We start from the raw sequence: 25,934 nt of genomic DNA on the forward strand, positions 1-25,934 counted from the left end.
GCTTGGAGAGCCTCTTGCATATGACACAGTAACATATGTAATGAATGAAACCAAAATGCCTGAAATGCAAAATCATAGTGTAAGATAGCATTTAAAATAGCATAATGGTTCTAAATAGGGAGTTAGGAGTGGTGATGCTCTCTTTTCAAATGGAAGTAGTCATGGAGTGCCCTAGTACTCTGCTAAACGAGATAGCTTAGTAGTCAAATTCTGGATGAAACTCATCACTCACTCTGGCAAGAAGTCCTCACTCATAAGAAAGCTGCATAATTAATGCTAGATATTTTAAAGCCATGAATTGCAATTCCTATGTAAGCTTTGGAAATGGAAAAATGTACCCTGGCAATATTCCTGAGGAGGTAGGGAGGGCACCCACTGAGACTTATGTATCTTCAGTCAGAAATTGAGAGCCAGGGCTCTGAAAGATAAATGTAAACAAAAAGGTTATGGCTTGGCCTTCAGTGGAAAGTATGTGGGCTTATTTGACAGGCAGAATCTACTAATAACTTACAACCCTAAATGTAGCAACTGCTTAGTTTTAAAAAACATTTCTCAACCACGTATTTTACAGTTGAGAACCACATTCATGCCAGTTCTCCAAAGATGCACCATCAGAAGAAGAGATGGGAGATATGGCTGTTGCTCTAATAACAAATAAGTGTCAGCTGACAAAAGCCATCATCTTGAGGAAACACCTACATGTTAAAAAGCTTGGGATCAAGAAGAGAGCCCCGGGGAGTAGTTTAAGGCTCCTCACTCTACTAGAAATAAAATCAACAGAGGAAGTGAAACAAATATAATTAGAAAACTGAGTATTGAACCAGACAAAGCCTTTTCTGGTGTATGCAAAGACTACTGTGAAGCTGTAAAAGCTATTTACACTAAAAATTCGGTATCATCTAAGATAGAGAATAAAACTGGAATCCGTAGTTGAGGTTTTCAGAGTCACTTAGTGGATTTAGACCTTTATGTCTTACACTGTAACAAACAGAGCGAGTGGTGCCAACTCTTGTGCTTTGATTATTAGTCTCTTGCTATTGGTGTCTCCTACGAGCCAAGCAAACATGTGAGAAGATAAGCTTTCATGTAAATTTACAATTATATATATGTACTTTTATTTAAACCTGTGGCCCTCTTGGCTGTGAAGAAAAGCTTGAAAGGAGAAGCCTACATCCATCATTTAGATAGACAGAGAACATTTGGTGAGATAACTGTCTTAATGCTGAATTATGTTTGGCATTGTTTTTATTGTATGCCTTCCTTGCTGTCTTAGTAAAGAAATCTAGTCTCCTCTGAGCTCTGTCCTGCCATGTACAGACCATCATCGGTAGCTATATTTTCTACTTAAAACAACATATTGAATATCTTTTTCTTCTGGTATGGTTTCTTCCATGACTCCAGAGTAGGCATTGGTTGTTCCTCGCTGACAGCCCTCTCTCTACGTGTTACAATTTGGTACTATTGTGCCTCCCAGAAACAGGGGAGCTCTCAAAAGTTTTAATGCAGGATTCATTTTCCAGTAAAATCACTGAGTGCTCGAGTACCTTCATGCAAAGGAAGGACTAGGAAGGACGTTGGGGTTTTTCTGCCCTTTTTTCAGACCAAAGACCCCAGTGAAAACTATTGTGTCTCTCTGGAACTGTTCTTTCATGATCCAGAATTTCTTTATTTTCTGCAAATGAAATATAATAGTCATTAAGTTTTACTTACTATTTCCCCCAAAAAAACAAAGAAAAAAACCTGAAAACCGCAAGGATAGGGCCCAGGTAAAACAATTCAGGGATGTCTGAGTTTTCAGTGAGCCTTATGCAATAGCTTAAAGTATAGATAGCCCAGTTTATTTTCAGTGAAGTTTCTTTTAATCTCTAAAAATATGCTGTGCATCCTGTGACCCCCATTGAGTATAAACTCAAAGGAGCTGAACACACTGCGCTGGTATCACGAATCTGGCTGATTATCACAAACCCACTTATAACCAGCAGCTGGCCCGACAGGCAACATGAACACTAGTCTGACCAGCAAAGCCTCAGAATAGCCACTGCTATTCTGTGACGGTGCACATTGATGCCTAAATAAATCTGATGCTGCAACCTGGTCAGATGATGCTAAAGCATCTTCAACTCAGATATCCTGGTAAGTGCTGCCAGGAAGGCTTGAAGTGGCTAAAAGGCAAAAAGACGTAAGTCAGTAGGGACAAGAGAACTCTTCCCTAGATAAAAGTTTTTCTTAATGCAATGCTACTTGGAAAGCATCATGGATAGATTACAGTGAACCTTTCAAAACCACTCTCCTGCTTTCCATCTAAGAATGAAAGTTGAACTCATGAAAGGCGCTAACTCGCAGGTGAAAGCTGAGCTCTAAATTAGTGTCAGCAGTCCTGACTGCCGCCCAGCAGCTCTGCTGGCTCGCAGGGAAACGCTTCTAGCAAGGGGCCTTGCCCCAAACTTCATGCAAGAGGCAACATGAAGCAGATTACAGGGAACGTTGTTTCTGTTACCAGCGTGAGGACGTCGAGTGCTTTACTGTTAAATCTCAGGAAAACTTGATTGAGCAGCTTACTCATGTAAAAATTAGTCAGGGAAATTCCTGTGGTGCATACTGAAAGTGCAAATTGGGGATTCCTATCACAAAGAGCTCTCGTGGCACGTATTTTGATACTACATTTATTGCCATTGTTGACTGGGAAGGGAGTAAAAGGAATAGTTGCTTAATTAGAATTAATGAATACATGAGTAATGTCGTACAACCGTGTTATGTTCTCATTAATTCCTTGGTTAAAATTATTTCTTCCAGTGGAAATTACCAAGGATAAGATATGAGTCACCATCGGCACAGCAGAAATAAACTGAGGAGAAAATACCCATTGCTGCAAGGGCCCTTTGCCTACGCAAACAAGAATAACGTGGTATTTCTGTGCAGCAGTTGCTCGCGGAAGTCAACCTTGCTGCCTGAAGATGCATGCTCTGCACCTCGCATACTGTGCCCACCTACCACCCGAACTTCGAAGTTCTCCTGCTCCGATGCGCTAGGAGCATGAGAGCGTCCTTTTTGTCACCAATGGCAATGCTGTGCTCTTGTCACCGAAGGGGCCGCACCTGCCCGCCGAAGGGGCAGCCGCCCTCCCTGGCCGCTCCCGTTACATGGCGGGGGCCGGTCCCCGGGCAGGAGCCGGAGAGAGCGCATCCATCTCCCCGGCAGGGAAACGCCACCACACAGACGAGGAGGAGAGCAGCCCCGGAAGGCGGCCCTTCCTTCCCAGACGGTACGGCTGATAGAGGCCGCATTAGCGCCGTCCCCCCGCTGAGGACGCCCACAGGCGAAGGGTCCCGCCGGGCCCTCGGCACAAACCGCCGCTTACATAACGCCTCCCGGGAAAGAGCGGAGCCGCGGCCACCTCGGCCGGTCCCCGCCCGGTCCCGTCTTTCCCCCGCCAGAGGGGAGCGGATCACGCTCTATGCGGCCCCTCCGGCCGCCGAGCCGAGCTCCCCGAGTCTCCCGCGCCGCCCCACACCGTTCCGGCCTCCGGCGGGAGCTGAGGGGAGAGAGCGGGTAACCCCCCCCTTCAACGGCCATGCGCGGCCGCATGCGCCCGCCGGGCCCCCGCCACAGCGCCGAGCATGCGCGGAGCGGGCGGCCGGGCAGAGTCGGAGGGAGGGAGGGCGGGCGGCGGCAGCGGGCGCTGGCGGACCCGCGGGGCGGGCGGGCGGTGCGCTCCGCGCCCCGCCGCGGCGCAGCCCCCGCGGGGGCTCCAGCGCCGGCCGAGCGGCGCCGGGGGGCCGTCAGCGCCCGGTCCCGGCTGTGCCCCAGTTTGTGTCCAATCAGAGAGTGAAGTGCGTGCACCGAGCGGGGCGGCAATGCGTAAACAAGCCCCGGGACGCTCCTCCGCCCCCCGCCCGCTCTCCCCGCGCCGCCCCGCAGCCTCCCCCGCCGCCCGCCAACGACAACTCCGGCAAGGCGCGCGCTCCCGCCGCCCAACCGCCTCCCTCCCGCCTCAACCGCCCTCCTCCCCCCCACCCCCCCTCCGCGCCCGCCCAGCCGGCGCCGCCCGCGCCGCCACACGCACCCCACTCCCGCACACGCCCGCGGGTGCCCGCGGCCTCTGGAGGGGGAAGGTAAGGGGCCCGCCGGAGCCGGCCGGCGGCGAGGGCGGGCGGGGACCGCCGGGGTGTGGATGTGTGTGGAGGAGGAGGAGGATGGGGATGGGGGGGATGGATGGATCATGTGTCATAACAAGTTGTTAAACGTGACATTGCTCCTGAACGGCGCTGCGGCGGGGAGCGGGGCCGGCAGGGGCAGGGGCCGCCGAGTAACTTTCTCCTCAGGGAGGGAGGCGGCGGCGGTGCGGGCTGTCGGCGGGGACGGCGGGACGCGCTCGGGGGAGGCTGGTGCCGTTCGCGATGCTTGTGGCTTCCTGAGGGAGCGGGTGTGTGTGTGTGTGGGAACGAGCGCTTCGCCTCCGGCCGCCGCGGGAACCGCTTCCACCCCGGCGAGGATTTTTCTAGCAAGGCGCCGGGGCGGGCAGTTAGCGAGGAGCAGGTTCTGGTCCAAAGCGTCTGTTCCTGCGGGGTAATTATCCCTGGGTAATGCTCCGTGGCAGTTTGGCTCGCTTCCGTCGTGATTAGCTTGGCTTATTATATAAGATGTCACCGGAGGAGGAGAGGCACAAGTCCTCTGTGCGGCGGCGGGGCGGGGGGGGGGGACGGGGGACACACACACCGGGCCGCCCTGCTTTCCCCGCACCGGGTGCCGGGGAGCGGGAGCAGCCCCGGCCCGGCCCGGGTGGGAGCTCCCCTCGCAGCCGCCGGTGAAACACGGTGCCTCCTTTTACACGTGGGTTGGGTGTGTTTCCCAAACCTCGCCTTTGAGCAGAAGTGTAACCTGTTCTGGTTTCTCTCCGCACGTTTGATTTCTTCTTTTCCCCCCTCAAAAAAAAAAAAAAAAAAAAAAACCAAACATTTGAGCACAAAGTTTAAGAACTTGATTTTTTTTTTTTTTTGCTTCCTTTATGTGCATGTTTGGTATGTTAACATGGTCTGGAGACGATTGAATGAATCATCAGTTCCATGGAATAAAAGCAAGTGAATCATCTCTCATACACACACACACACAACTGTGAGGGAGTGTAGTTGTTACTGTAGACAGTGAAAGGTTAGTGTCAGTTTCTGGTACGCAGTGGGATGGAAGAACCATCGACAGCGCTCAGAAGCCCACCAGGTTTCCTGGGGCTGGTTTGTGAACTGTGAAAGTTTTGCAACACTCAACTGCAGTTTTTCTGGCTCAGTGGTTGAATGGAAACTTCTTTCTGCATCAACTGGATACCCTTTATTTAAGCCAAATTCTCAAAAGGGGAATGTTAATGGTAAGATTTAAGTAACTGTGTTATTAAAATTGTGTTATTTTAAAACAAAATTTAACCCCCCTGTAAATGGTATCACATTATGTCCAGACCCTGAAGCCAGAGACTGATCCCAGATGCTTTTAATCTGGGATCTGTTTTGCTTAGTTTTGTTAAGCAAAAATAGTTAGTCTCTGTTAGACTAAAAATGTATAAATACATATTTGGAAGCTAAATTAACCCAGTTTATTTAATAAACATGTTAAGAGTTGTACCTGATAGACTTCTGTTCCCGATCCTCTTGCCTGTTAGTGTTTTAAATGGGATTGAGGCTGGGTCCTATATATAGTTTTTCTTTCAACTCCGTCTTGGTTCCAAAGTGGAATTTCCATCCTCCACGTTTTCTTGACATGTCTGTCTCTCCCTGTACAGAGGCAGAACTATGCATTTTACAAGATTAATTCCTCTTTTTTTTCTCAGCATACCTGCCACTCTTGAGAAATGCAGTCACTGTTTAGAACAGGGTAGTAGTGCTTTACACGGACAAACACATGGGTTTACAGTATAGAAGTACATGAAGATCTTTGTCCGTCTTACAGATAAACTATTCTGTCTCCTTTGGCATCAGGTATCCTTTATCTTGTTGCCCATGTTTTGTACCTCTAGTCATTCTCCAAACAGGAATGGAGGAATAAATCAATGATGGAAGGGGATGGTTTAGGTATTTGTTACTGTTGGGGAGAAAGGGCATGTTACCATTTTTGCTTGTGTAGAACTGAGTGCACTGGCACTTCAAAAACAATTTTATAGTGTTAATTACAGGATTGGAGCCGCTAAGTGTGGGAAGTTAAGACTGTAGGTGACTGAACACGATGTTTGTAATAGAGAATCTCTTCAGTTAGGTATATTAGGTGGTCAAGTTAGCAAATAGGAAACATACTATTTTATTTGTGCATTTAAATCAACAGTTAAATAGCATTCATCCTTCTTTATTTAATTTCCTTACAAAGACGACAGAAACATACAGTGCGTATGGCATTCTATGCACCCAAACCTCAGTTGAAAGCAGTAAAGGAAATAATACTGAAAGTGGACTCACTACTCTGCTCCAGCTGTTTTCCCCTGCTCTATATGCACGCTAGGCTTCAAAGCAGAAGTGAAAAATTCTAGGTTTCACTTTTAAGCCTGCAGAATGTGCAAGATAAAATGCATTGGTTTAAGGTTGCTTCTGGGCAGCTCCATTTTTAGGATTGATAAGCAGATTACTGTAGGATGCACAGCAGAACTTTGAGAACAGCGGAGGGCAATGCAGATAAAGGTGGAGTGACTGAACTTTGTATCTTGTTTTTTGTTATGTTGGGATACATAGGCTTTGTTCTTAGCATGATACATTTATGAATATATATCAAATCTTACACTACCTTTTATCAAAAAGAAAAAAGAGATTGAAGTTATAATGTTTATTTGAAATGAATAGTACTTTGCTCAGAAAATAGTTCAAGTTATCACCTGCTTTGCAGATTATGTGCTCTGAAAGACTGGTGCCAACAACACCTTCATGTGTCCTTCCAGCTATCTCAACTGGAAATGAATGGTTAACATCCCAATGGGGGTGGGAGAAATAATTCTTTCCTTTTCACAGTTTTTTCTTTAAAGACCCTTTCTAGACAGATGCAGCAGTCCCAAGCAAACTTTTGAACTATTCCTGTAGAAGGACATACTGCTGGTGTTGAAAAAGAGAATCCTTTCTTCAGCTATTGAAAACTTTGCACCAAGAGCACATTGGCCTGGGGGTCATTTGCTCCCCAAATCCCCAGTTAAAAAGACTTGATGCAGTTGTCTGGGAAGAAGTTTTAATTTGTATTACTAGTCTCAATATTTAAAATGCTAAGAAAATAATTAGAAAAAGTTGATACTATATCACGGTGTATCATTGTGTATATTAGAGTTGTAGCTAATCTGTTCTTGAGCGTTGGCAGATAGTGCCTTAGATCTCTAATACAATGAAGCTTGTTCGCCTGATTATTTTGTTTTTCTCTTTACATTTTTCCAGTAAACGTAGTGCCATGAAAAGTACCAGCTTGACAGACTTTGAGACTGAAGCCCATAATGAGCAGAGCAGGTGTAGCACTGGCAGCAAGCTCCACCACACTATGACGAGACTCTGTATATCTAGCTGCATGCGTGCATGTGGGAAATACCAGTGTTACTGTCTCTATCTTAATTATTGCTTATAAAATAAAAATTGTCCACTGCCAAGCGTAGGACACTTCTGGAATGAAAGATACATAGTGTTACTTAAGTACTGTGGTCTCAGCAGCTGTCACTGTTAGTTCTTACATGTGAAACAAATAGTTCTGTCTGGTTACCTAAAGCTGAAACCATTTGTCCCATTATTAATAGTTGAATTCATGCATGTCTCAGCAGTTTTCCTAACATCTGGCCAAACTGTTTGTTTGCTACTGTGCATTGGTCATTTCTTTCCTGTTATGGAAGAATTTTCTTCCTTTGTTTATTGTTCTTTTATATGTGTTTCGAGGTTTGGCTGAAATTAAAAAAAAAATAGACTGCTAATTTGCTGTAATAATCCTGTTTTCATAAAAGAGCTAATTAGGAAAAGACGAGAAGACTTACTTTCTCAGAAGAGGTTAAAGATGAGAGTAAAAGTTATTGGGAGGATCTTCACTTCCTTAAGATACTTTTGTATTACTGACTGAGGCATTGCAAAGAGGGAGGCACCAGGCTTCAAGTTGTTGCAGTCTGTTACGGTTCAAGAAGTGCTTTCCCACATTGAATCTTTGCTGGCAGTTGAGTTTGCATGAGTTATTTTAAAGAGTGCAGCACATGGGCATTGAGCAATGACTGCTGAAGAACCAGGTATCCACACTGCAAGTGGGGTGCCTTTGGTGAAACCCTGTGCACAGCTTCAGTATTGGTTCTTCCACAAGGAGGAAAACTGCTTTGCAGTCATACCAGTTCTACCCAAAGCAAATTCTTATCAAAAATAACCCTTCCGACAAACTAAATCCCTCATGGAGATGTACCAAGAAATGGTGTAGGGACCTAAATGGTGAAGCTGTGTTTTTTTTCCCTGATTCATTGGTATGATTCATTCTATGCATATTATTGATGGCAGCATTACAAAATTATTTTCTGACAAAGATACATTGTTTGGGGCAACTTTCTGGCAGTTATCTGCTTCCTCAGAAAAATCTATGGCTCTGTGCTTATGGATAGCAGACAGCTGAATCAGTGAGTACGATCTGACACCAGCAGGGAGGCTCATAGTTTGTAATTGCCATAGAATTGCTTGCATCCAGTTTATTATTCCCATCTTCCAAACTCCACCCTGCGCACTTGTTTAGTTCACCTGTTACAGCTTAGCTTCTGTTTTATGAGCTCTTGGGGAATGCTTTGTCATTCATTCTGTATTTGTAAAATTCGCAGCACTTCAGTAGCCTGGATGATTTGGCTTCCGGTCTCTATGGAAATAAGTAACAAATAATAGCTTTCATTTTAGATGTTTTTGCCTGAATCTTTACCATCTTTCTATCCCAGTGCAAAGAAAAACCAAAACAACTCTTCTGCAGTTTTAATAGAACAGTTGTCCAAAGACCAACACTGTAAGTAAAATATGACTCCAAATAGACAACAGTATGAATGAGAGAGAATAACAAATCTAAATTCACATTTTTGTGACTCATGTGAAGCTCCAGTGAGGGAGATCGTGAATGTCTCCAAAAGGAAAATGAAGCCCTGAGAAAAATAAGACTTCAGTTTTGTTTTAATGTAGTTCAGTAGGAAAGATCTCCCAGGAATTCTCGAATGTGATGAACTTATGTAAGGGACAGATTGGTTGGAATTTTCATAGTATCTTCTGGTCCTTCTTAAAAAAAAAAATTATTTGTGATTTTCTTGTGTGGCCAAAACACCCTGTGGCACCCCGAGTAGAGGTTGGTTCAGTTTTGGACTTGGAATAACACAGTTCTTTCTGTACCTGAGCTGTCCTGGTTCTCTTCACAGAGATGTGGAGTTAGAGACTGATTATAGACAGCTGAAATTGCTACAATTGACTTCTTCCATGAGGAACCAAATGCTGTGGTTATAACGTGATGACAGTGAGGCAGTTTATCTTCACTATGTAATTACAAGGGTGATTTCACATTGGCACTGTCTCAGACCATAGGAAATACATGGATTTTCAATGTAGTCTTACCTGGTACATTTATATTTCTCTTTGCAGTGGTCTTTAAAAGTATTGATGTTCACGGATTACTTTTTTTCAGGACTAATATAATTGTTCTGTAGCAGTTTCAGTCAATACTAATGAATTCTATTTTACCAAATAAAACAAGAAAATACCCAGCTTAGTTTGCAACAACTGTGAACTAGTAGTTGTATGATCATATAGATGATTTTATGACTTTTTATGAGACAGTAATATATATTTCTACATATATATTATGCAGAAATAAGTGGCTGCGGCTGACAAACTAATTTGCAGAAGCAGAATATCCAAAATTTCTCTTTAGAACTATAAAATGGAACATTTTAATATGCATTAACATTTACATTTCTTAAGAGAGTTTCTGCCATCGTATAAGAAATCAAAGTATTTTGTATGTATTCATACAGATAGTGTGGATGTAGGAGAATGCATTTGGATTAATTCTTATGTTTTCACCTGCCCATAGACGTTTCATTTTTGCTTTCAGTAATTTTAACAGGGGGATAATTTGTGTAAATAAGAGCTTTAAAAAAAAAAAACAAACAAACCATCAACCTAATATAAATCAAGATTATAGACTGTAATGTGTATTCTGCCCCAGTTGCTTTGTAACTTTCATTGAGTGTCCTAACCCATGAAAAAGTTCCTGTTATGGAACAATCTCAATTTCCAGTCTTGGCATTCTCCTAATCACTGCGTATTTCATAGTATATGAATCTGTGATGCAGAAAGGAAGTACCTGCTGATTGAAATTACTTGTATGGTCATAATTCCTATTTTAGCTTTGTCGGTACAGTGATAGCGCTTACTGGCCTTGATCAATAGCAGGGCTTGATTCATAAAAGCAGCTTTCCAAGTCTTGACACTGAGTCTCCTTAGCAGTTGCTGACGTAATAATACAATGTAATACTGATGACATGACCTATAACAAGATATTAATTTCCTGAATCTGAAGCTCTACATAGAAGAAAGAAAAGGGACTGGAGTTCCTTGCAATAGCAGAAGACTTCGCATTGTGCTTCCTAGTTCTGATTCTTCTTTTTAATGATGCTGGCAAAATATTATCACCTTATTAATTTCATTTGTATTGGAAAGTCTGTGTATTACATTATTCCATTATGTGTTAAAAGTCCCCAAAAGAGAAATTATCATTTTTCTTTGGGATGTAAAATGTGCTGGGATTATCTATTTATGTAACTTTCTTAGAGAGAATTTTCCAGATCATTTTTTGCATTGTGTTACATCTATTAAAATCTTTGTGTACTAACAAAGCACATTAAAGTAACAAAATCCAAAATTTAAATATTCTGAAGGTAGATTTCAGTGCTAGTTACTACTGATCAGGTCTGACAGACACGGAAGTTCTCTCTGCCACAAAAGAAGTAGTTGATCTTGACATGAAAGTATTGAGTCATTCTTAGAGAAGCATCACCACTAATTAAAGCAAGTGCAATTATATTTATCTCCTCCCTCAAGAAGAAGAATGAATATGTAAGAAACCAGTCTCTTGATTAATTTCATAATGAAAACACAGTTCTTTTTTCAGATGGAAGATCAGCTCTTAAATAGCCAATGTGTGGATTGAATGAAGGTAAAGATGTTTCTTTCTTTCATGGTTTTATAAAATTGTTATTTACTTTTTTGAAGAATCATCAGCACTAGCTGCAGAGACAAAAGATCCTTTATATGATATAAATGGTATTTTGACTAAGTACTCTTGGTTGATTCTGGCTGTAGAATTTCCCTGCATACAAAGTGATTTTGAAGAGCTGCTTAATCAAACCAATATTTTTCAGCTCTCCATCCTAACTCTTTTGATATGTCATAGATAAAGTAAATTTTCATGCTTTCATTGCAAATACATATTTACTAAAATTTGCAAGTGTTTTGTGTGGACAGCGATCACAGAATGCAAATGGATTTATTTGAAATTGTGTACTCAGTGACGGTGCCACGCATAAGCAAGTGTTCAAAATCTACTATTGATGTGTAACTTTTGTGTATTTGTTGCTGAAAATTTGGAATGTAAATTTACATGGGATTAGTCTACAATTCAAAATTTCCATTAATTGCAGAGGAGCTTTTACAGTGAATTCAGTGTAAAGCTGGATGAAACCAGTGACAAACTTGTTACAAAGGAAATCTATAACATCTGGCTTCTCAAGGTATAAAAGCTCTTATTAGATCAAATAATACAATAGGAAGAACCACACAAACTGTTGGGCATACAAGCCCTTCTTCAGCTCTCAAAAAATACCATCAAACCTTGAACTAGGGGTGCAGTTTCAGAAGACATCTACAGTCACTGCTATTTAACAAGGGAAGTGCTGCTACTGTCCCTTATGCTGCCTGAGCCCTGGCAGTCATTGAACTCCAAAATAAGTTGAGTTTAACTTACACAGCAAGAAACTAATAAAAACAAGTTTTCTGCTGGGTATTGTGTTAAATGGACTTACAGATGGATCAACAAGCTTTGGAGTGGTCCTTCCCTTTTTTGGTACAACTGGTCCATTAGGTCAGCTCTGCTGTTCAGTTAACTGTAAATTTAGGACAAGTTGGGAATAGTTGCTTTGAGTTTATTGTAATTACGGCAATCAGATAGCTAATTTGAGGGAAAAGTGGGGTTATCACCTATAAAACAAAGAAGATATTAGTATAGGGAGAAATTGTGCGGTAGTGCTCCATCATGGGCAGAAAGAAAATAGGCCATTACCACCAGAACACTGAAGGCTTTAGTTGGAGTGTCATCATGCGGTAGAGGCAGTATCTCCAGTAAGTCTATAATTTTTGATATCTAGAAGTTCTATGAATTCTCATTTCCAGGTTTGACTTGGTGATTAGGACTGCGAAGTGAGAGGTGGAGTTTTCTGATGAAAGTCGTTCTCATGGAATTAATTCTGGCACCAGTCTGGCACCTATAAGTCTTGCTAATATGTGTGCAATTACACTGACAGAAGAACAGGAATAGAACAGTGTACATAAAGAGAGAAGTTATTTAGTATTTATTTAAGGTAATCTCTGGTCTTCCTTCGTTGGATACTTACTAGGCTGCTGCACTGGAAGGGGGTTTGGTTCACATGGACATGAGTTGCTGGAGCAAGTTCGATGTTCTCTGGTTCTGGACTACTAGGTGCAGACTCTGCATCTGACTTCTTTCTTGGTAGTGGAGAACCTTCCCTGCTTCCCCCATCTAGCTGTCCTATACCTAGATTTCTCAAGCACCTCTGATATATAAAGAATATTTGCAAAGATCTGCACATTGTTGGGCCTTTAGATTTACAGTTTCCATCTTTTTTTGTGGGGTAGTATGTGATAACATTAACAGGTAATGTGCTGACTGAAAAGAAATTTCCTATATTTCCTGCCAACAATGATACCTGCTTACCATGTCATTTTTACTGTATTTGTATATGTTATTTTTACTTCAAAGAAAGTGTCTTTGGTCTCATGAATCCAAGGTAGAATCCATAAAAATGCAAATAATTTAGAACTTTAGCCTTAGTTGATGAAAAAGGCTCTAACTTAAACTTCAATTGGTCCATTTGACTTTATGCAAATATTGAATATGCCTGTAGAAAGAGGAAAGCCTAACCACGAGTACTGCTTTTGCTTATCATAGTTAAATTACTATAGACCTTGCATTGAATTGCTTATAAAATTGTCAGTTATTAAATAATTCCAAGGACAAGATTAGAGAAAAGCTTGTCATTTTGCCCAGTTAAACAAACTTTTGTAACTTTTTCATTAAGCCAGGACTTCAAATTTGGCTTAATTATTGCCCCTGTATTATATATGTATTTTTTCCTGTTCTTGTGAAAATAGAAGTGTTTGATCTAAGTAGAAGAGGCTGGTGAGAGTTTGGCAGCGCCATTTTCCAAAGACAGCATCTGCAGCCAAGCAGCTGAGTAGAACTTTCCGTCGTTGTTCCTCCTTGAATCCCAGCGTGCGCTCCAATACAAGTATTACAAAGGAGGAGATTAGCTCTGCTTTGACTGTTAGAGGCCCAGACATCATGAAGGAGAAAGAAGTGACTGCTTTGCAGAGTTAGAATTGCAAGTTGCTTCTGTTTGCAAGGTAAAGGAAGTTAGAAAACCATTAGGAGGGTCTAGGCACAGGGAAATGTGGAGACATACGTTGAGTGATCTGGAAGGGTCCCCTGCTCGGGGGAGGGTAGGGGTCCCAAACCAATAGAGAGCAGAATTCCTAAGCCTCATTTTTCCTCTGCTATCAGCAAATAGCAGAGAGAACAGTAGGCAAAGAACATCTTTTCCCTTCAGTGGTTGCTGGTTTAGTATTGATTCTGTTTATTTATACACGTGAGGTCTGTTTGGTGGGTGCAGAAGTCAAGCTGCTGACAACTTGCACTGCATGGAGTCATACTGACACTGCAGTAGAATTCCTGTATTTTGGGTATGGTTAAGTATAAAAATTAGACTGTTATAATATAGCTATTTTAAGGCTAAAGGCCTAAAATGTTAGGACATTTCTTATTTTAGGCTGTTGGTGTGACCATAATTTATCCATTGTAGTGCTCTACAGTTCTTAAAAGGCTTTCTCCCCAGCACCCCCTTATTCACTGAACAGTTGTAAAGTATTTGGGGATTTATCTGCAGGAGTTGTCTGCAGTAGAGTGTAGAATGGGCGCAGAGGAATTCAGGAAGAGAAAGAATGATCTCTGCTTAGGGAAGTTGAATGCCACCTTGGAGGACTAGTTTCTGCCCAATGACTATTTCATACTGGGCAGGTAATATGTCATGGGTGCACAGATGAGCGTTCATTTTTTAACATTTGTGAGACACATGTAGCCAAATTTGCCAGTGTTCTGACATCACCAGTACCGCTACAATCAAGGAAGACTAAGCTGTTAACTGCTAAGAGTCCCAAATGTACTGAAAAATTGAACCTTAAAACTTACATCAGGTGTATGGAACTAAAGACTAGTTGGGACAGTTTGGACCTAGACTTCTACGTCTTCTATTTCTGTAGCTGTAAGTTGTGGCAAGCAGTGTTGTCTTGTTGAATAGGTTGTGGAGAAGAGTCCTTTTTTACTATTTGGGGAGCATCAAAATATTACAGGAATGAGTGTTCAACTCTTGTGGAGTCTGTAATTTTTACTGAAGTTATACTAATCTTGGAAGGCCCCATCTAGATATGGAGTTCTGTTTAGCTTGGTTTCATGAAGATGTATAAGAGATCGGTTTTGCCTAAAGGTTGTGTATTTAGACAATGGAATGTAATAGACAAATTGGGTTCAGGGAGAGGCACTAGTCATACAGGTATGTTTTTCCATAATGTACTTGGGTGTGCTGCTTGGAGGTATACAGGTGCTATTTTATTCCTCAAACTAAGTATGCATTGGGGCACATCTATGTGATTTTGAGCAGATGTATGCTTCTGCTGCCTGAGCTTGAAGAAACTGAGAAGGTATCTGCTTATGGTTGGTGTAATATCAAGACAGAGTATATTAGCTGTGGCTCAGTGCCATGGTAACACCAGAATATGGTTTCTAGTCAGTTTACAGCATAGATTTATCTCATTGCTAGTAGACCCAGCTTGCAACTTTTCTTGTCATTAAAACAAACAAGACTCATTAAAAATACTTTATTAAAACAAGACCTGTGTTATTTAGGAAGCTGTGACAGTGATCTTATGGATGAGTTCTGCATATGGTGTTTTTGGGAAGAGACAGGCAGAGTTTATAAAAGAACTAGTGTAACTGTAGAATAATAGATAGAAGCCCATAATACTTAAAGCTGGACAATGCAGAACCTTCTCTTCTTTTATACCTCAGCGAGTGGGATGTTATTGATCCTGCTTATTGGAGAGTGTGAGATTTACCTTCTTCACAGCAATAAACTTACCCATTCCTTGAAAGTGGTGATTGACAGTTAAATGTTGAATCCTGTGCTTTCCTACCAATAAGAAAAGTGTAAACATCGCTGAGCATCCTGTGTTGATAGATGTCTCAGGAACTTGTGCTGCAGGAGCTTTTTGCAGGTCAGAGTGGATCAGACAGCTTAGTGTGGTATTGCTCTAAAAGTCAGTGGTAAAAGGTTGGCATTAATGATTGTGACTATTCAGTCAGATATCTGACAGGAGTGCTACATGCAGTGTTAACATCGCATCCCACATGTTAATTTAGCTGCTAAACTATGCTAACTTTTCTTCTTAATTGCTCATTTCTATGTATCTTGTGGGCTGCACAGGTTTTTAGTGGCTAAAAAACCTTATACTGCATCACTGCTAATTTTATCATGTTATCATGAGCAGCTCTCACTTAGAAATCACCAGGTCCGCATGCATCAGTCCCTGGACCTATACCAAACACAGGGAAGCAGTGATTCCATATGAGCTATATAGCTAAACAGGGCAGGGAAATCCAGCTGCTGGCTGTGCAGTTGCTGCTCTTGTCTCGCCATGTACCAAAATTAATCAGTGTACTATACCCGGAAGCAGAGCAGAGAGCTGCAGAACTTTTTTGAGTGCTACTAATATAGAAGGAAAACTTTATGATAGAATAGTTGCTTTAGCAGCTTGTACTTTTTTTTTTTTTCTTCTGGACCATGCAGGGATGCAGGAGGAGGTGTTTAGGCTGTATTCCTTCTCTAGAGGAAGGGCAGTAGATCAGATCTTTGTGGGATACCAGTTTGAAGTACCTTTGTAGTTAGAAGAAGTTCACTGCAGGAGTGAACTGCGTTGCAGTTACCTGCACAAGAGACTACTGGGTTTAATGACTAAGAGTCTTTTTCAACGTTGTTTCCTGTGAGCAAGTAAGTGCTAAATATTTTCAGTTTGGGGGGCTGGTGGTGTTGTCTGTGTAAACATAAGTTTGCAGTCTTTTGTTTTTTAGGTCTTATCCTCATGCTTTTCTCTGCAACACTTCTGTTTCTGAGTTAGCAAGGTTTTGCATTCAGGGTTTAGTTTTTCATTGTCCTTTTTTTTTTTTCTTTCCATGTTCCTGTTTATCTCACAAACAGAAGGAACTGATCAAAACTGCGGGTAGAAGATAAATTTCAGAGTAAGAAGAAACTTGCTTACACTGAAAAGAAATCACAGAAGGACTGTGGAGAAGAATCTAGAGTACAAGTTCTGGTATGAAATTCTAAATATTTTCCTTGGAATTTAGGTCACTGTCTGCTCTGGAACACAAACCTTACTTAGTATATAGTATAGCATGTAAAATAGTTCCACTAGGTCTATGCTGGCCAGGCAAAGATTACTTCTTACCAGAAAAACTATGTTTAAGTGGGTTTAGAATAGCGTAGTTCCTGCCTTGTGGAACATGGTATCCACTAAGATATTTTTCATGCTTTATCTAAATGTTGAAGTGTCTTATATGTAAGAAAACTTGTTTGTATGAAAACTAGCCACAAAGTCAGGACAACTTTCTAGTACTAGATTTTTTTGCTACTGTTAAAAATGTTTTGAGCATGATTATTTTCCTCCTCAAGATACCAGAAGGAAAACCGTATGTAAATATTCTTGAGATGCATTCTTCCATTTCCACGGTGTGAAGTTCAAAAGGCAATTCATTTTCTTCATAATGAAGATGCTTAAATCTTCTACACATTTAAATAATACTGTATCACTATTCACCTAGAGAATACCTTGGTCTGTTTCTTACTCCATATTTCCACTGAAGGCACTGGCAAGCATTCCTGCTAGTTTAAGGGACCACAATTTGAATCCTTTATACTTACTGTGGAAATTCTGAATTTAGACCTGTGAATTTGCAAGAAGCAAGAAAAAAAAGGTCTTTCCCTTGAAATCAGATTATATTTAAAACCCAAGAAAGCTTTTTTAAATTTAGAAAACCTTAATTGCTCTTTTTTCACTTCTGTAGCATTAAATTTGCATTTTAATTTTTTTTTTTTTTACTAGTAATTATTTCCAGAATTTGGCTATGTAAAAGCTCGTCAGGCTAAAACCAGGTATACTTGCATTACAAGTTGACTGGCTGGAATCAGTCACCTAATCCTAGAGAAATGGTTTGATTATTTTTGGTCTTATGTAGATGGACTTACCGTTCAAAAATTTTCTCTTTGTAAGTGCAAGACAGAAGACTGTAACGTCACCATGTACCTTTTCTAGGCCCATATCCTAAGTGCTGTTATATAAAAATATCCATTTAGTGCCCACTGAACTGAAATTCAAGTTATGATCTCACTGTTGCTAAGTACCAGCTTCAGTTGGTATAAAATGCTGCAGCTAGAAGTTTGTTAGTTTTATGTTCAGGGCGACCAGAAGAAAGGGCAGGGAGCAAAAGACAGGACAAACTCGTTACAAAAGTAGTTTAACTAGATAACACAGAACCTTGAATAAGAACTCGTGCATCATCAGAAATGAAATGGAGATATAATCTGGCAATATTCTTAAGGTACTATAATCATGATTTCCCTACAATAGACATTTGATTCAAGTGTTAGACTAGAGTGCAGCTTAACTGTGAATCAAAAAAGCATCACAAAGGAGACGGAAGGCAAAGAATGCATATAGGGGGTCTCAGCGTTCATATCTTACGAGCTCTTTTCTCGCTTGAAACTGCAGAAATAAAGTATGCAGTGTTTAGGTGTTCATGAGCGAAACAGCAGAAAAAACCCTATGGGAGTAATTCTAAAATTGATATATTCCATATAAATGTAATTAAGCTCCCTGATATTAGATGAGTTCAAATAGAAATCTCATACACTTACATGGGCATGTTCCAGATCTCTCAAAGACCTGAGATAATAAAATAGAGAATAGGATAAATAGCAAAAGAGAAATCACTATGTAGAAACTATTTGTAGGTTCTCTTTACAGAGTGCCTTATTCTTCCCTCACAAAGCATAGACTTCTAAAAGAGTTTTGAAGGGTCATGGTATAATCAGCTGCCAGCATCAAGGGGAGACAAAAGGATGAAGGTAGTCTTGGATGAATGGGCAAGGGGAATATCAAGCAGTTGTCGAGTTACATTGCTTCTGTGGTTGTTAATGCTGTGATCACTACTCAAATACTGAACTTGGTTCTGGCAATTGCACTTCAAGGAGGATACTGAAAAATTGAAAAGGGTATGTAGAAGTCCTAAAATAATGATACAGGACTAGGGACACATGCTTTATTGTGAAAGACTGAAGGTACAGCTCCATAGAAGTAAAGCTAAGATGGTACTTCCAGCCAGTAATTGAGCCATCCCTTAATATTGTCTTTGGTAAACTAAATGAAACATTTGAGATAAAGTAATCGATATTCAAACCCAGATTGTTCAGTCCTGCAGATTAAAAGAAAATCAAATACCTGCAGTTTAGCGAACAGGGTAGTAAAAAAACCAGACCAATTCAGACTACAATTAAGGATTATTTATTATTACTATTATTATTATTATTTTACTAATTGGAACTACTAATGGTTGTGGTAGATTTCTCTGCTGGTAATCTTGAAAATTAAGAAGGATGACTAGTCAAAGTAATCTTGTGAACTTTAAGAAGTGGGAATTAATATGAGTAAGTCCTATGGTTTGTGGGTTTTTTTAATGCAGCTCAGACTAGATGGTCACAGTGGTCTTTTTTGACTTAATATGTATCACCGTAAAGGTTGTGCAGTCAGTCTTTACTGTAACATTTGCATGTTTTATTATACACAGACCTGGCAGAAAATGTTCTGCATGCGATTACTTTAAATTCTCCAGAATTCAGATTGCTAATTCAGTAAAAGCAAAATAGAGGGACATGTATATTGAGAAAGAGGTAGGATGCTATTAGACAGATGAGACATTTTCAAGAACAGCATATCTAGTGTGGTTTGTCAGCACTTTATAAAGGTATGACAGGGTCCCTTGTAAAATACCTGGCTCTTTCAATTTTAAACGACCTACCCTTTGTGGTGGGTGGTATTCAAAAAGAATACGGAAAGTAAAGCAACAGCTAGCCCTGTAGCTCTGCGAAAGATAGCCCTTAGACACAAGGGAGAGCTATGTACTGTATTTGCATAACATGTTGGTCTCAAAGTATGTTAGATATCTGCTTAGCCATTTGTTTTTCTGTAAAAATACTGTTCCCTATTTGTTCTCTATTAAACCCTTCTTCAGTTATATTTTTATGTTCTTTAAAAATAAACTTAGAAAAGATGTGTTGTTTTAACAACTGATAAAAGCAAACTAGCTAAGGTGCAGAATGGTCCAAGATCAGCGTTCAAAAAGAGTTCTTTCTGAAAGAAGAAAGCCAGACTTCAGTGAACATTTCATATTTATTTTGAAATTAATAAGGTTAGAGAAAATAAATATTGTGTGGAAGTTTATGCCCTAGCTTCCCTAAGATAACACAAGGGTGTATGTTGTATAAGTAGAACTAACAGATGCTTGAGAATCCTAAGAAGTCAGGATTCCTATCTTTCAGGCTTCTTCTCTTCATTTTGGCAATTTTTTTCATACCACTGCTAGAAAAAAACAAAATTGTTATAATTGATAAACATCCTTGTTAATAACCACATTCTTTGTACTATATTCCAGTGGTATGCAATAAAGAGCTTTGCCTCAGATGTACAGTGATCTTTAAGCCCCTGTAAGAGATCCTCAGTTTGCTATAACAAGTAGATTACACTAGTTCTGCAGTACAATTCAGTGTTTATATCTTTTTTCCTATGTGTGACAGCGATGCCGTGTTTATTTTAAGAGTCAAAAGCCACAGGTTCAAATCCCGCTAAAGTCAATAGGGAAAATTGCTCGCTTCTCACTTATAGCCCATACAATTTGATTTCTATTTTACCCGTAAAATTTCTGTATGAAAATGTACGGCTAAGAGGTTTTTTAGTTTTTGATATAGTACAGCATTTTCATGCTCGGTGAGAGGACATTAAGAATATTCGATAACACAAATGGTGCTTTACTTTGAGTGCAGTAAAAGTAACAAGTAGCAGTGAGATGCCACCTCAGAATACTATCATTTGCATCTATTGTATTCCCATTCTAAAAAAAACAGTCAGTATCTTGATATAAATATCTGTCTGTTATGGGATCATGTCATTTCACCAAGCTGGGTGGGGTGGCTGACACACCGGAAGGCTGTGCTGCCATACAGAGAGACCTGGACAGGTTGGAGATCTGCGCAAAGAGGAACCTTATGAAATTCAACAAGGGCAAGTGTAGGGTGCTGCACCTGGGGAGGAACAACCCCATGCACCAGTACAGGTTGGGTGCTGACCTGCTGGAGAGCAGCTCTGTGGAAAGAGACCTGGGAGTCCTGGTGGACAACAGGATGACCATGAGCCAGCAATGTGCCCTTGTGGCCAAGAAGGCCAATGGCATCCTGGGGTGCATCAAGAAGAGTGTGGCCAGCAGGTCAAGGGAGGTCATCCTCCCCCTCTACTCTGCCTTGGTGAGGCCGCACCTGGAGTACTGTGTCCAGTTGTGGGCTCCCCGGTTCAAGAGGGACAGGGAACTGCTGGAAAGGGTGCAGCAGAGGGCTACAAAGATGATTAGGGGACTGGAACACCTCTCTTATGAGGAAAGGCTGAGGGATTTGGGTCTCTTCAGTCTGGAAAAAAGACGTCTGAGGGGTGACCTTATCAACACTTATAAATACTTAAAGGGTGGGTGTCAGGAGGATGGGGCCAGGATCTTCTCAGTGGTGCCCGGGGACAGGACAAGAGGCAATGGGCACAAACTTGAGCATAGGAAGTTCCACCTAAACATGAGGAGGAACTTCTTTACTTTGAGGGTGGCAGAGCACTGGAACAGGCTGCCCAGAGAGGTGGTGGAGTCTCCAACTCTGGAGACATTCAAAACCCACCTGGACACGTTCCTGTGTAACCTGCTCTAGGTGACCCTGCTCTGGCAGGGGGGTTGGACTAGATGATCTCCAGAGGTCCCTTCCAACCCTATGATTCTATGATTCTATGATTCTCTATATGGCTTCATACACTGTGTTTACTGCCATATAAATGAAACATCTTCCAGCAGTGTATTAAACAATGTGCCTAACATCTGTCACATGCTTTTAACACATCCTCTCCCTAAGAAGAGAAGCATGTGCAGGACACGGCCATGTTTTGGTAGACATTTTGTGCTTATTTTGGGGCAAGTATGTTGCAAGCATTTATGCTGACAACATGTAATCAATGTATAGTGTTACATGAAGTTACTCTCATATAGCTGATTGACCTATAGACAAACTACAGACTGAGCTGGATACTGCCTGAGTAAGTAGTTCATCTGGCACCCAGCCCATTCCCACATTCTTTCTGTTGCTCAGAGGTGTTGGTTATGTCACACAGTGCACATCTGTGTCTGGCCATGGAGAAATGGGGCAGCATACATCTGGCTGTAACGCAAATACAGTCTTAGTCATGTCACAAGTGTGCTTAAACCCTCGATACCTACTCACTCATCACCGGACAGCATGACAGAAAGCTTGGACATCACTAATTTTGTCGATTGTGTTCTTTTTATGGGTTAACCCTGGTAGGGAGCTGAGCACCACAAGCTACTCACTCACTCAGCCACTGACCCGCTGTGGGATGGGGGAAGAGTAAAGGAAGAGTAAGAGCAAGAAAACTTGGGGGTCGAGATAAAAAAAAAATAATATTTTAATAAGTGAAGGATAAGGGGAAAATGAGAGAAAGGAAAGAAAACAAAACAAGTGAGGCAAAGGCCTCATCAGTCTCCACTTCCCACAGGCAGACTGATCCCCAGCCAGTTCCCAAGCAAAAAGCAGCTAACCTTCCTAAGCCCCCCTCTTTCCCCTTTTTATGGCTGAGCATGACATTATATGGCTCAGAATATCTCTTTGGTTAGTTCAGGTCATCGGTCTGGTTGTGTCCTCTCCCAACCTATTGTGCACCCCCCAGTCTGTTCGCCAGGGTGCAGAGTGAGAAAGGGAGAAGACCTTGATGCCGTGCGAGTACTGTTCATCAATACCTAGAACATTACTGTGTTATCAGCATTGTTTTGGTCACAAATGTAAAACACAGCACCATATAAGCTGCTGTAAGAAAGTTAACTCTATCCTAGCCAGGCCCAGTACAGTTATTTAGCAGGATAACCTAGGAAGCGTTCAATACTTAAACTATAAAAAGGCATAGATAGCATCTGAATAGCAAAATATTTGTCGGGAAGGAAGAAAACAGTCTTTTATACATCTCCTTAGTGCTTTGAACGCATTTTATAGTTCTCGTGGTGAGGGAGATGATGAATATTTCTAACTGAGACTGAGAAGGGAATCCACACATCAAAGATATTCAAGGTACATATTTAAGCAGTGTGTCCCACTGAATAGAAAAATAAGAATTTAGGTTTGTCTTGGACACAAATGTGTACTTAGGTCAGTAAGTGTTCAATTTCATTCATTTTACTGCAGAAAAAAAGACTACTTATACAGTTGTATGCGTTGCATAATCCTCAACTTTCTCAAACTAGAGTGTTTATTTTCTTGTGCAGGAGTTTTTCAGATGTTTTGCCTAAATGTCTTGTGTTTCCACCTACTCCTGTCTAACATAATGCATTCCTTTTATAGAGAAATGAGATCTGAAAGATCATGTTTGGCATTAGTGTCTTATAAAACTGAAATTTTTGCTGGAATCTACTGAGAGTTTTGCAGGTTTACTAGCAGTGCTGGTTTGGGAATAGAGCAAAAAGGTTGCTGTTATTTTTGTTGACGCGCAGTCTGTGAGGATGTAAGCAGTCTAGCATTCCTCATGTGAGCAGTTTTCTTTCCGTAACCGTGTTTGAATATTGCTTGAAAACCTTATTCTTTGCTCATCTCTGCTCACATGTCATTAGTGAAATGAGTTACTGACTCCACTGTGAAGTAAAGAGTTCACACAAGTACTTATAAAGTATGGAATTACTTTAGACAGAGTGGAAGGTACTTATACTATCTAACCATCCTGGGTTTGGAAGGTGTGAGGAAGGGAATGGAAATTTGGCATTTTCTTGTGAGCTGTTTCTGCCTGTGCAGTGGTCATCACAATCTAACCAAAGATAACGAAGCATCCATAGGATTATAAATGCAATCTTTGTGGCTTCAAGACAAAGAGGCATAATAGAGCAGTAGACAAGAGGACTACTTCAGTTCTTAATAGTGTTCACATGCTTCCAGCACATTTTTTATTAGATAATGTAGTTGCTGGAATTTTCTCACGTAGGAATGCTTACAGGAGTTAGAACGAGAGACGCTTTGTTCTCCCAGAGTTATCAGCGCACTGTGGACACCAGTGGTATCCTTTATTTGTCACCTTCCCTCCTAGTTATTGAGAGATTGTGTACTTGTGCATGTGTGGAATAAAAGTAGTTTACAAGTACACTTCTAACCACGCTGCAAAGAGTGCAATGATGGAGATATTATCTTTAAACCTCACTGCAGAGTATAATAGTGTGTGCACTTGAATCTGTAATGACATTCTTCTATTTGCAAACAAAAATACTTTCAGTTAATTACAAATATAAAGTGAGGCAGTATTTCTGTTCCAGCAATTGTTAATATTAACTGCTGCTTTGGAAATGAGTGTAACTGCATTTTTATTTCCTTTTTAATAATGAATGTGCAGCTGTAAAGCATTCTATCAGTACTAGATGTGTATTAACCAACAACCTCTTCATCACAGCAGAGGTAAAAGTACATTTAATTACATCATATAAACATAAAAATAACTTGTTTCAGGAAGTCATGGAGGTATTGTGTGGGATTAGGCTGTGTAAACAGCAATATTCACATTCATGAGATTTTTGTTAATATGAAAAGGGAAGATGAGTTGATGGGTCTGATTCTTTTTCATCTTAGGTGGTCGTTTACTCTTGCTTAAAACTGAATGCAAAAATGCAATTAAAACACAATGTTCTGTTTCACTCCCATTTTGCAAGTGTATAAAATCATATATCTATAAATACTCAGACACTATATGATGTATGAAATTCTGAAGAATCCAGCTTTTTATCTTCAAATAGTTTAGTTTGCAAAATGTTATACTTGCCTCCATATGCTGAAAATTTGAGACTTACCTTTTAATTCCTTACCAATCCTGTTCTAAAACTTACCTGCAGATATCTTAGTTATTTTCAGGAGCTAGTATCAACAGCAATATGAGGCAATATGTAGGTTAAGTGTTCAATATTGCTATTTTTTTCAAAATAAAATCCCTCACCTCACAGATGAGATGTCTGGTTTAAATGCATATCAAATGAATATTCAGATGAAGAATAATGTTGTGATTAACAATTGTATGGGAATTTGAGAGTTAGAAGTTTAATTCCTAGGCAGTCACATCTCTCTGTGTGGCTGACATCAGAAATTTATTAGGAAACCAGCTAGAAATATTTCACTACTTGTGTAAAACAGGCTCAGTAATGTATCCTTTTCTTCACACAGTTTAGATTGGAGACTCTTTAGACCAGGTGGACTCTCAAAGGAAATGTTTCCGCTGTAGCTGAAGGTGAATTAGCCGATATATTTGCACTAAACGTAATCTAGCCAGCTTTGTTAAATAGCAATAAAAATAGTGTCAGGTGTTTTGGTAAATGGGTCCCAGCTTGCCCTGGACCCTTGTGTGGCTACATTATACTGATGTACATTCTATATGTTCGCTTCCATAATCACTGGAGTTAGCTAGATCAAAGAGCAGATCTGCTTTTCCCTTTCAGAAAAAATGTTTTCTTTTGATCAGCTTTTGTTTTACTTCTTTGCTAAGTTCTGCAGTCAACCTTTAGGTTTTCTTCTGATTTATTCTCCTGTAGAAGCAGGCTTTTTCCATCCTCTGTCTTCCCTTGGCCCTCCCTGCCCCACAGTACATAGATTCTGCCTTTACCCACAGAAGACCAGAAGGCATACCTCTGTGGCTGCTTTGCTCAACAAAGCTGTTTTGCTGGGGAATACTAGTTGACAATTGCCCCAGAATTCCCAAAAAGTATGATTTCCTTAGTGTTTTAAGAAAAGCAAGAAATAAACATAATTAAAGCTTGAGTCAATAGAGATTTGCACAGATTTCCCTAGGGCTGGATAGTGGTAATACATAGCCCAGACCCCAAATGTAGTTACCCTCATTCTTATCCTGAACCACCTCTAACAGAGAGCCCATGAATTACCCACTTCTGAAATTAACATTCTCCTCTATGACAATTGGGCTATAGGTGTTCAAAAGCCAAGTAGCATACTGAATATAAAAATCAGTTGATTGAGTAGAGTTCTATATTATGGAAGGACATATTCTGTGTTTTGAGATTGTTGAGTTTTCCTCTTCAGGGAGGATTTAGACTCCTGTTCCATAAGTACCCCAAAGCTATAATATTTTGAAAACACAATTATTTTTCTGGAAGCTAACAGGTAAATTTGTTCATCAGATTTTGAGTTAAAATTTAGTGCCTCTAAGAAATGTGGCAACTCATAGAAGCAGAGGAATGCAGGA

The 25,934-nt window shown here is 40.7% G+C and overlaps 1 protein-coding gene across 2 annotated transcripts in view; it reads left to right on the top strand.

The window, feature by feature from the left end:
• Window positions 1-3,977: 3,977 nt before the first annotated feature.
• The window catches only part of PCGF5 (polycomb group ring finger 5), a 63,338-nt gene continuing 41,381 nt past the window's right edge, over window positions 3,978-25,934 (top strand). For both annotated transcript variants that reach the window (XM_074590539.1, XM_074590540.1), the window contains exons 1-2: window positions 3,978-4,112; window positions 16,541-16,655. The gene's annotated coding sequence lies outside the window, so the exon portion shown is untranslated. The remainder of the gene's footprint in view (window positions 4,113-16,540; window positions 16,656-25,934) is intronic.

Source organism: Larus michahellis, chromosome 6 (genome assembly GCF_964199755.1).
Source record: "Larus michahellis chromosome 6, bLarMic1.1, whole genome shotgun sequence".
NCBI lineage: Eukaryota > Metazoa > Chordata > Aves > Charadriiformes > Laridae > Larus > Larus michahellis.